Genomic DNA, 10,849 nt, shown 5'->3' on the forward strand with positions numbered 1-10,849 from the left:
AAACACATGAAACGGAAACATGCATTGATTGATTGGTTGGTTGGTTGGTTGGTTAAACACGTTGGTTAACATGTTGGTTAAACACGTTGGTTAAACACGTTGAAAAGTGTCAATTAAAACAAGCGAAAAAAAGAGACCTTGGATCCCGTATTAAACACATGAAACGGAAACTTGCTTTGATTGATTGATTGATTGATTGATTGATTGATTGTTTAATTGATTGATCGATTGATTGATTGATTGATTGATTGATTGATTGATTGATTGATTGATTGATTGATTGATTGATTGGAATTCAAAAACTCATAAAACTGTTTAAATAGTGCCAAAAAACACATAATTTGATGACCTTGACCTTTGACCTTGTGACCTTCGTCAAGGTCATTGCTCCACAAGGTCATTGCAAAAGACCGTATGGGTCAAGGACCTTTTGTTAAAGAGTTTTGCCTAAAAATGGCTTTTTAAAAACCATCAATGGGAGTTATGTCCCTTACATGATGGTAAAATCAGTATAGTCATAATGTAAAAAAGTTGCCCCTTGAAGTACCAATCATTTTTTACTGCTTAATTTTTCTGTATCTATAACCGTTCAATAGTTATAGGGAAATGAAAAACTTTTGAAAATCTAAAATATGACCTTGACCTTTGACCTTGACCTATATTTTCTAGTTTTGGTCCAATGAACTCAAATCTGAAGACCCGCAGTCTTTATGACTTACGGTTCATGAGATTTATATGCATATCGAAAATTTAAATATTCAAGGGGAAATAACTCCTATAATAGGTCACTGGATCGCTTCGGTTAAATTTATTTGAAGTTGTAACTTTTGACAAGGAACATTTAAAAAAAAACCATTTGCCGCTAAGTCTTATAGTTTATGAGGAGTAGTGATAACAGTGTTTTTTGTAATTGGGGAGATAACTCCTATAAGGTAAATAGTAAATCTTGGTTCTTCTAATACAAGAAAGATATTATACCCTTGATACATGATACCAAAGATCATTTGTATATGTTGCGTACTTTTCTTGTTTTTCGACTTTGAAAACGGCGGAAGAAAAAGAATAATAATAATAATAATAATAATAATAATAATAAACAAACGCAATACAGTAAGGTCTTTCCATTTAAGAAAGGAAAGACCTTAATAATAGGGAAAAAACTGGAGTTGTCGTTCGTTTAACGTTGATAGGATAGATAGCCCACAAACTACATTCAGTTGTAAGTGGAGGGTAAAAAAAAGGGGGGGGGGCAAAAGGGGGTCTCGGGGATTTTTTTTTTTTTTTTTTGTATTAACGGAACAGAATGGTTAAAAAGGCCTTTTTACAATATAAATCAATTGCTTTCAAAAAGCAATTGTAAACGGTCTTTCCCCCTTTGAAACATAGATTGATTGGGGGGGGGGGGGGGGGGGTATTGTTTGTTTTGTTTGTTTGTTTGTTTGTTTGTTTGTTTGTTTGTTTCTGTAAGGGGTCTAGTATTGTCTTACCGGAGAAGTTTCATGTTTAGTTTGGAAAGTTTTTATTTTATTTTAGGTCCAGCGCGCGCGCCAGATTGAGGAGACACCACGTGACGCGTGTTTATATTAAGAAAAACTTAGTCTTTTTATTTCTCTTCAGGTCGGGACGTTGGACAGACAACATCTATAGAGATGGAATGTACACAATGTAATTTCTTTGGTCATTATAGGAAATTGACATTTTGATCACAGTTCACCAGCAGTGCATGATTTGGATTTAATTGATCCGGTGTAACTTTACAACACGTTTAAGGATTATTTTCTTAAAATGTATATTTTTCAGCACCAGTTTGTAACAGATAAGTTTTTCAATCCAGGAGCGGACATTTTTATTGTAGGATTTCATTGAGAATTACGGACCTAGCAAGCGATTTTTACGGCATTGCCATTCTTTTTCTCTAGGAAAAGTCTTGAGAGATATCGGCACCACGTTGTTTTATGAACCTTTAGTACATGTATGCCCTGCTGACTGTAAATTTTGGGATCGATTGGACTTGTAGTTTCAGAGTTTAAGTGATAACAAGGAGGTGGATTTTTTTTCAGAAGAGATGTAAAAACAATATTAAAGTTCAATTCTTCTTGAATAATTGATAGGTCTTTCCTTCCATTTTCTTTTAATTATACTGTCATAAATAAAAATATCATATATATTGATTGATTAATTTATTGATTAGTTGGTTGGTTGGTTGGTTGATTGATTGGTTTATTAATTAAACACTTGATATAGGGTCTCTTGAAACAAGCGAAAAAAAAGAGACCTTGGATTCCGTATTGAACACATGAAACGGAAACATGCATTAATTAATGGAATGAATTGATTGGTTAAACACGTTGGTTGGTTAAACACGTTGGTTGGTTAGTTAAACATGTTGGTTAAACACGTTGGCTCAATTAAAACAAGCAACAACAAAAAATGGATCCCGTATGAAACACATGAAACGGAAAAATGCATTGATTGATTGGTTGGTTGGTTGGTTAAACACGTTGGTTGGTTTAACATGTTGGTTGGTTAAACATGTTGGTTGGTTAAACACGTTGGTTGGTAAAACACGTTGGATAGGCTCAATTAAAACACGCGAAAAAAAAACCTTGGATCCCGTATGAAACACATGAAACGGAAACATGCATTGATTGATTGGTTGGTTAAACACGTTGGTTGGTTAGTTAAACACGTTGGTTAAACATGTTGGTTTAATACGTTGGTGAAACACGTTGGTTAAACACGTTGGTTGGATAGGCTGAATCAAAACAAGCGAAAAAAAAACAACATTGGATCCCGTATGAAACACATGAAACGGAAACATGCATTGATTGATTGGTTTGTTGGTTGGTTAAACACGTCGGTTGGTTAGTTAAACACGTTGGTTAAACACGTTGGTTTAACACGTTGGTTAAACACGTTGGTTGGATAGGCTGAATTAAAACAAGCGGGAAAAAAACCTTGGATCCCGTATGAAACACATAAAACGGAAACATGCATTGATTGATTGGTTAGTTAAACACGTTGGTTGGTTAGTTAAACACGTTGGTTAAACATGTTGGTTCAACACGTTGGTGAAACACGTTGGTTAAACACGTTGGTTGGATAGGCTGAATTAAAACAAGCGAAAAAAAACAACATTGGATCCCGTATGAAACACATGAAACGGAAACATGCATTGATTGATTGGTTGGTTGGTTGGTTGGTTAAACACGTTGGTTAACATGTTGGTTAAACACGTTGGTTAAACACGTTGAAAAGTGTCAATTAAAACAAGCGAAAAAAAGAGACCTTGGATCCCGTATTAAACACATGAAACGGAAACTTGCTTTGATTGATTGATTGATTGATTGATTGATTGATTGTTTAATTGATTGATCGATTGATTGATTGATTGATTGATTGATTGATTGATTGATTGATTGATTGATTGATTGATTGATTGGAATTCAAAAACTCATAAAACTGTTTAAATAGTGCCAAAAAACACATAATTTGATGACCTTGACCTTTGACCTTGTGACCTTCGTCAAGGTCATTGCTCCACAAGGTCATTGCAAAAGACCGTATGGGTCAAGGACCTTTTGTTAAAGAGTTTTGCCTAAAAATGGCTTTTTAAAAACCATCAATGGGAGTTATGTCCCTTACATGATGGTAAAATCAGTATAGTCATAATGTAAAAAAGTTGCCCCTTGAAGTACCAATCATTTTTTACTGCTTAATTTTTCTGTATCTATAACCGTTCAATAGTTATAGGGAAATGAAAAACTTTTGAAAATCTAAAATATGACCTTGACCTTTGACCTTGACCTATATTTTCTAGTTTTGGTCCAATGAACTCAAATCTGAAGACCCGCAGTCTTTATGACTTACGGTTCATGAGATTTATATGCATATCGAAAATTTAAATATTCAAGGGGAAATAACTCCTATAATAGGTCACTGGATCGCTTCGGTTAAATTTATTTGAAGTTGTAACTTTTGACAAGGAACATTTAAAAAAAAACCATTTGCCGCTAAGTCTTATAGTTTATGAGGAGTAGTGATAACAGTGTTTTTTGTAATTGGGGAGATAACTCCTATAAGGTAAATAGTAAATCTTGGTTCTTCTAATACAAGAAAGATATTATACCCTTGATACATGATACCAAAGATCATTTGTATATGTTGCGTACTTTTCTTGTTTTTCGACTTTGAAAACGGCGGAAGAAAAAGAATAATAATAATAATAATAATAATAATAATAATAAACAAACGCAATACAGTAAGGTCTTTCCATTTAAGAAAGGAAAGACCTTAATAATAGGGAAAAAACTGGAGTTGTCGTTCGTTTAACGTTGATAGGATAGATAGCCCACAAACTACATTCAGTTGTAAGTGGAGGGTAAAAAAAAGGGGGGGGGGCAAAAGGGGGTCTCGGGGATTTTTTTTTTTTTTTTTTGTATTAACGGAACAGAATGGTTAAAAAGGCCTTTTTACAATATAAATCAATTGCTTTCAAAAAGCAATTGTAAACGGTCTTTCCCCCTTTGAAACATAGATTGATTGGGGGGGGGGGGGGGGGGGGTATTGTTTGTTTTGTTTGTTTGTTTGTTTGTTTGTTTGTTTGTTTGTTTCTGTAAGGGGTCTAGTATTGTCTTACCGGAGAAGTTTCATGTTTAGTTTGGAAAGTTTTTATTTTATTTTAGGTCCAGCGCGCGCGCCAGATTGAGGAGACACCACGTGACGCGTGTTTATATTAAGAAAAACTTAGTCTTTTTATTTCTCTTCAGGTCGGGACGTTGGACAGACAACATCTATAGAGATGGAATGTACACAATGTAATTTCTTTGGTCATTATAGGAAATTGACATTTTGATCACAGTTCACCAGCAGTGCATGATTTGGATTTAATTGATCCGGTGTAACTTTACAACACGTTTAAGGATTATTTTCTTAAAATGTATATTTTTCAGCACCAGTTTGTAACAGATAAGTTTTTCAATCCAGGAGCGGACATTTTTATTGTAGGATTTCATTGAGAATTACGGACCTAGCAAGCGATTTTTACGGCATTGCCATTCTTTTTCTCTAGGAAAAGTCTTGAGAGATATCGGCACCACGTTGTTTTATGAACCTTTAGTACATGTATGCCCTGCTGACTGTAAATTTTGGGATCGATTGGACTTGTAGTTTCAGAGTTTAAGTGATAACAAGGAGGTGGATTTTTTTTCAGAAGAGATGTAAAAACAATATTAAAGTTCAATTCTTCTTGAATAATTGATAGGTCTTTCCTTCCATTTTCTTTTAATTATACTGTCATAAATAAAAATATCATATATATTGATTGATTAATTTATTGATTAGTTGGTTGGTTGGTTGGTTGATTGATTGGTTTATTAATTAAACACTTGATATAGGGTCTCTTGAAACAAGCGAAAAAAAAGAGACCTTGGATTCCGTATTGAACACATGAAACGGAAACATGCATTAATTAATGGAATGAATTGATTGGTTAAACACGTTGGTTGGTTAAACACGTTGGTTGGTTAGTTAAACATGTTGGTTAAACACGTTGGCTCAATTAAAACAAGCAACAACAAAAAATGGATCCCGTATGAAACACATGAAACGGAAAAATGCATTGATTGATTGGTTGGTTGGTTGGTTAAACACGTTGGTTGGTTTAACATGTTGGTTGGTTAAACATGTTGGTTGGTTAAACACGTTGGTTGGTAAAACACGTTGGATAGGCTCAATTAAAACACGCGAAAAAAAAACCTTGGATCCCGTATGAAACACATGAAACGGAAACATGCATTGATTGATTGGTTGGTTAAACACGTTGGTTGGTTAGTTAAACACGTTGGTTAAACATGTTGGTTTAATACGTTGGTGAAACACGTTGGTTAAACACGTTGGTTGGATAGGCTGAATCAAAACAAGCGAAAAAAAAACAACATTGGATCCCGTATGAAACACATGAAACGGAAACATGCATTGATTGATTGGTTTGTTGGTTGGTTAAACACGTCGGTTGGTTAGTTAAACACGTTGGTTAAACACGTTGGTTTAACACGTTGGTTAAACACGTTGGTTGGATAGGCTGAATTAAAACAAGCGGGAAAAAAACCTTGGATCCCGTATGAAACACATAAAACGGAAACATGCATTGATTGATTGGTTAGTTAAACACGTTGGTTGGTTAGTTAAACACGTTGGTTAAACATGTTGGTTCAACACGTTGGTGAAACACGTTGGTTAAACACGTTGGTTGGATAGGCTGAATTAAAACAAGCGAAAAAAAACAACATTGGATCCCGTATGAAACACATGAAACGGAAACATGCATTGATTGATTGGTTGGTTGGTTGGTTGGTTAAACACGTTGGTTAACATGTTGGTTAAACACGTTGGTTAAACACGTTGAAAAGTGTCAATTAAAACAAGCGAAAAAAAGAGACCTTGGATCCCGTATTAAACACATGAAACGGAAACTTGCTTTGATTGATTGATTGATTGATTGATTGATTGATTGTTTAATTGATTGATCGATTGATTGATTGATTGATTGATTGATTGATTGATTGATTGATTGATTGATTGATTGATTGATTGGAATTCAAAAACTCATAAAACTGTTTAAATAGTGCCAAAAAACACATAATTTGATGACCTTGACCTTTGACCTTGTGACCTTCGTCAAGGTCATTGCTCCACAAGGTCATTGCAAAAGACCGTATGGGTCAAGGACCTTTTGTTAAAGAGTTTTGCCTAAAAATGGCTTTTTAAAAACCATCAATGGGAGTTATGTCCCTTACATGATGGTAAAATCAGTATAGTCATAATGTAAAAAAGTTGCCCCTTGAAGTACCAATCATTTTTTACTGCTTAATTTTTCTGTATCTATAACCGTTCAATAGTTATAGGGAAATGAAAAACTTTTGAAAATCTAAAATATGACCTTGACCTTTGACCTTGACCTATATTTTCTAGTTTTGGTCCAATGAACTCAAATCTGAAGACCCGCAGTCTTTATGACTTACGGTTCATGAGATTTATATGCATATCGAAAATTTAAATATTCAAGGGGAAATAACTCCTATAATAGGTCACTGGATCGCTTCGGTTAAATTTATTTGAAGTTGTAACTTTTGACAAGGAACATTTAAAAAAAAACCATTTGCCGCTAAGTCTTATAGTTTATGAGGAGTAGTGATAACAGTGTTTTTTGTAATTGGGGAGATAACTCCTATAAGGTAAATAGTAAATCTTGGTTCTTCTAATACAAGAAAGATATTATACCCTTGATACATGATACCAAAGATCATTTGTATATGTTGCGTACTTTTCTTGTTTTTCGACTTTGAAAACGGCGGAAGAAAAAGAATAATAATAATAATAATAATAATAATAATAATAAACAAACGCAATACAGTAAGGTCTTTCCATTTAAGAAAGGAAAGACCTTAATAATAGGGAAAAAACTGGAGTTGTCGTTCGTTTAACGTTGATAGGATAGATAGCCCACAAACTACATTCAGTTGTAAGTGGAGGGTAAAAAAAAGGGGGGGGGGCAAAAGGGGGTCTCGGGGATTTTTTTTTTTTTTTTTTGTATTAACGGAACAGAATGGTTAAAAAGGCCTTTTTACAATATAAATCAATTGCTTTCAAAAAGCAATTGTAAACGGTCTTTCCCCCTTTGAAACATAGATTGATTGGGGGGGGGGGGGGGGGGTATTGTTTGTTTTGTTTGTTTGTTTGTTTGTTTGTTTGTTTGTTTGTTTCTGTAAGGGGTCTAGTATTGTCTTACCGGAGAAGTTTCATGTTTAGTTTGGAAAGTTTTTATTTTATTTTAGGTCCAGCGCGCGCGCCAGATTGAGGAGACACCACGTGACGCGTGTTTATATTAAGAAAAACTTAGTCTTTTTATTTCTCTTCAGGTCGGGACGTTGGACAGACAACATCTATAGAGATGGAATGTACACAATGTAATTTCTTTGGTCATTATAGGAAATTGACATTTTGATCACAGTTCACCAGCAGTGCATGATTTGGATTTAATTGATCCGGTGTAACTTTACAACACGTTTAAGGATTATTTTCTTAAAATGTATATTTTTCAGCACCAGTTTGTAACAGATAAGTTTTTCAATCCAGGAGCGGACATTTTTATTGTAGGATTTCATTGAGAATTACGGACCTAGCAAGCGATTTTTACGGCATTGCCATTCTTTTTCTCTAGGAAAAGTCTTGAGAGATATCGGCACCACGTTGTTTTATGAACCTTTAGTACATGTATGCCCTGCTGACTGTAAATTTTGGGATCGATTGGACTTGTAGTTTCAGAGTTTAAGTGATAACAAGGAGGTGGATTTTTTTTCAGAAGAGATGTAAAAACAATATTAAAGTTCAATTCTTCTTGAATAATTGATAGGTCTTTCCTTCCATTTTCTTTTAATTATACTGTCATAAATAAAAATATCATATATATTGATTGATTAATTTATTGATTAGTTGGTTGGTTGGTTGGTTGATTGATTGGTTTATTAATTAAACACTTGATATAGGGTCTCTTGAAACAAGCGAAAAAAAAGAGACCTTGGATTCCGTATTGAACACATGAAACGGAAACATGCATTAATTAATGGAATGAATTGATTGGTTAAACACGTTGGTTGGTTAAACACGTTGGTTGGTTAGTTAAACATGTTGGTTAAACACGTTGGCTCAATTAAAACAAGCAACAACAAAAAATGGATCCCGTATGAAACACATGAAACGGAAAAATGCATTGATTGATTGGTTGGTTGGTTGGTTAAACACGTTGGTTGGTTTAACATGTTGGTTGGTTAAACATGTTGGTTGGTTAAACACGTTGGTTGGTAAAACACGTTGGATAGGCTCAATTAAAACACGCGAAAAAAAAACCTTGGATCCCGTATGAAACACATGAAACGGAAACATGCATTGATTGATTGGTTGGTTAAACACGTTGGTTGGTTAGTTAAACACGTTGGTTAAACATGTTGGTTTAATACGTTGGTGAAACACGTTGGTTAAACACGTTGGTTGGATAGGCTGAATCAAAACAAGCGAAAAAAAAACAACATTGGATCCCGTATGAAACACATGAAACGGAAACATGCATTGATTGATTGGTTTGTTGGTTGGTTAAACACGTCGGTTGGTTAGTTAAACACGTTGGTTAAACACGTTGGTTTAACACGTTGGTTAAACACGTTGGTTGGATAGGCTGAATTAAAACAAGCGGGAAAAAAACCTTGGATCCCGTATGAAACACATAAAACGGAAACATGCATTGATTGATTGGTTAGTTAAACACGTTGGTTGGTTAGTTAAACACGTTGGTTAAACATGTTGGTTCAACACGTTGGTGAAACACGTTGGTTAAACACGTTGGTTGGATAGGCTGAATTAAAACAAGCGAAAAAAAACAACATTGGATCCCGTATGAAACACATGAAACGGAAACATGCATTGATTGATTGGTTGGTTGGTTGGTTGGTTAAACACGTTGGTTAACATGTTGGTTAAACACGTTGGTTAAACACGTTGAAAAGTGTCAATTAAAACAAGCGAAAAAAAGAGACCTTGGATCCCGTATTAAACACATGAAACGGAAACTTGCTTTGATTGATTGATTGATTGATTGATTGATTGATTGTTTAATTGATTGATCGATTGATTGATTGATTGATTGATTGATTGATTGATTGATTGATTGATTGATTGATTGATTGATTGGAATTCAAAAACTCATAAAACTGTTTAAATAGTGCCAAAAAACACATAATTTGATGACCTTGACCTTTGACCTTGTGACCTTCGTCAAGGTCATTGCTCCACAAGGTCATTGCAAAAGACCGTATGGGTCAAGGACCTTTTGTTAAAGAGTTTTGCCTAAAAATGGCTTTTTAAAAACCATCAATGGGAGTTATGTCCCTTACATGATGGTAAAATCAGTATAGTCATAATGTAAAAAAGTTGCCCCTTGAAGTACCAATCATTTTTTACTGCTTAATTTTTCTGTATCTATAACCGTTCAATAGTTATAGGGAAATGAAAAACTTTTGAAAATCTAAAATATGACCTTGACCTTTGACCTTGACCTATATTTTCTAGTTTTGGTCCAATGAACTCAAATCTGAAGACCCGCAGTCTTTATGACTTACGGTTCATGAGATTTATATGCATATCGAAAATTTAAATATTCAAGGGGAAATAACTCCTATAATAGGTCACTGGATCGCTTCGGTTAAATTTATTTGAAGTTGTAACTTTTGACAAGGAACATTTAAAAAAAAACCATTTGCCGCTAAGTCTTATAGTTTATGAGGAGTAGTGATAACAGTGTTTTTTGTAATTGGGGAGATAACTCCTATAAGGTAAATAGTAAATCTTGGTTCTTCTAATACAAGAAAGATATTATACCCTTGATACATGATACCAAAGATCATTTGTATATGTTGCGTACTTTTCTTGTTTTTCGACTTTGAAAACGGCGGAAGAAAAAGAATAATAATAATAATAATAATAATAATAATAATAAACAAACGCAATACAGTAAGGTCTTTCCATTTAAGAAAGGAAAGACCTTAATAATAGGGAAAAAACTGGAGTTGTCGTTCGTTTAACGTTGATAGGATAGATAGCCCACAAACTACATTCAGTTGTAAGTGGAGGGTAAAAAAAAGGGGGGGGGGCAAAAGGGGGTCTCGGGGATTTTTTTTTTTTTTTTTTGTATTAACGGAACAGAATGGTTAAAAAGGCCTTTTTACAATATAAATCAATTGCTTTCAAAAAGCAATTGTAAACGGTCTTTCCCCCTTTGAAACATAGATTGATTGGG

The sequence above is a fragment of the Mytilus trossulus genome, chromosome 5 (assembly GCF_036588685.1).
Source record: "Mytilus trossulus isolate FHL-02 chromosome 5, PNRI_Mtr1.1.1.hap1, whole genome shotgun sequence".
NCBI lineage: Eukaryota > Metazoa > Mollusca > Bivalvia > Mytilida > Mytilidae > Mytilus > Mytilus trossulus.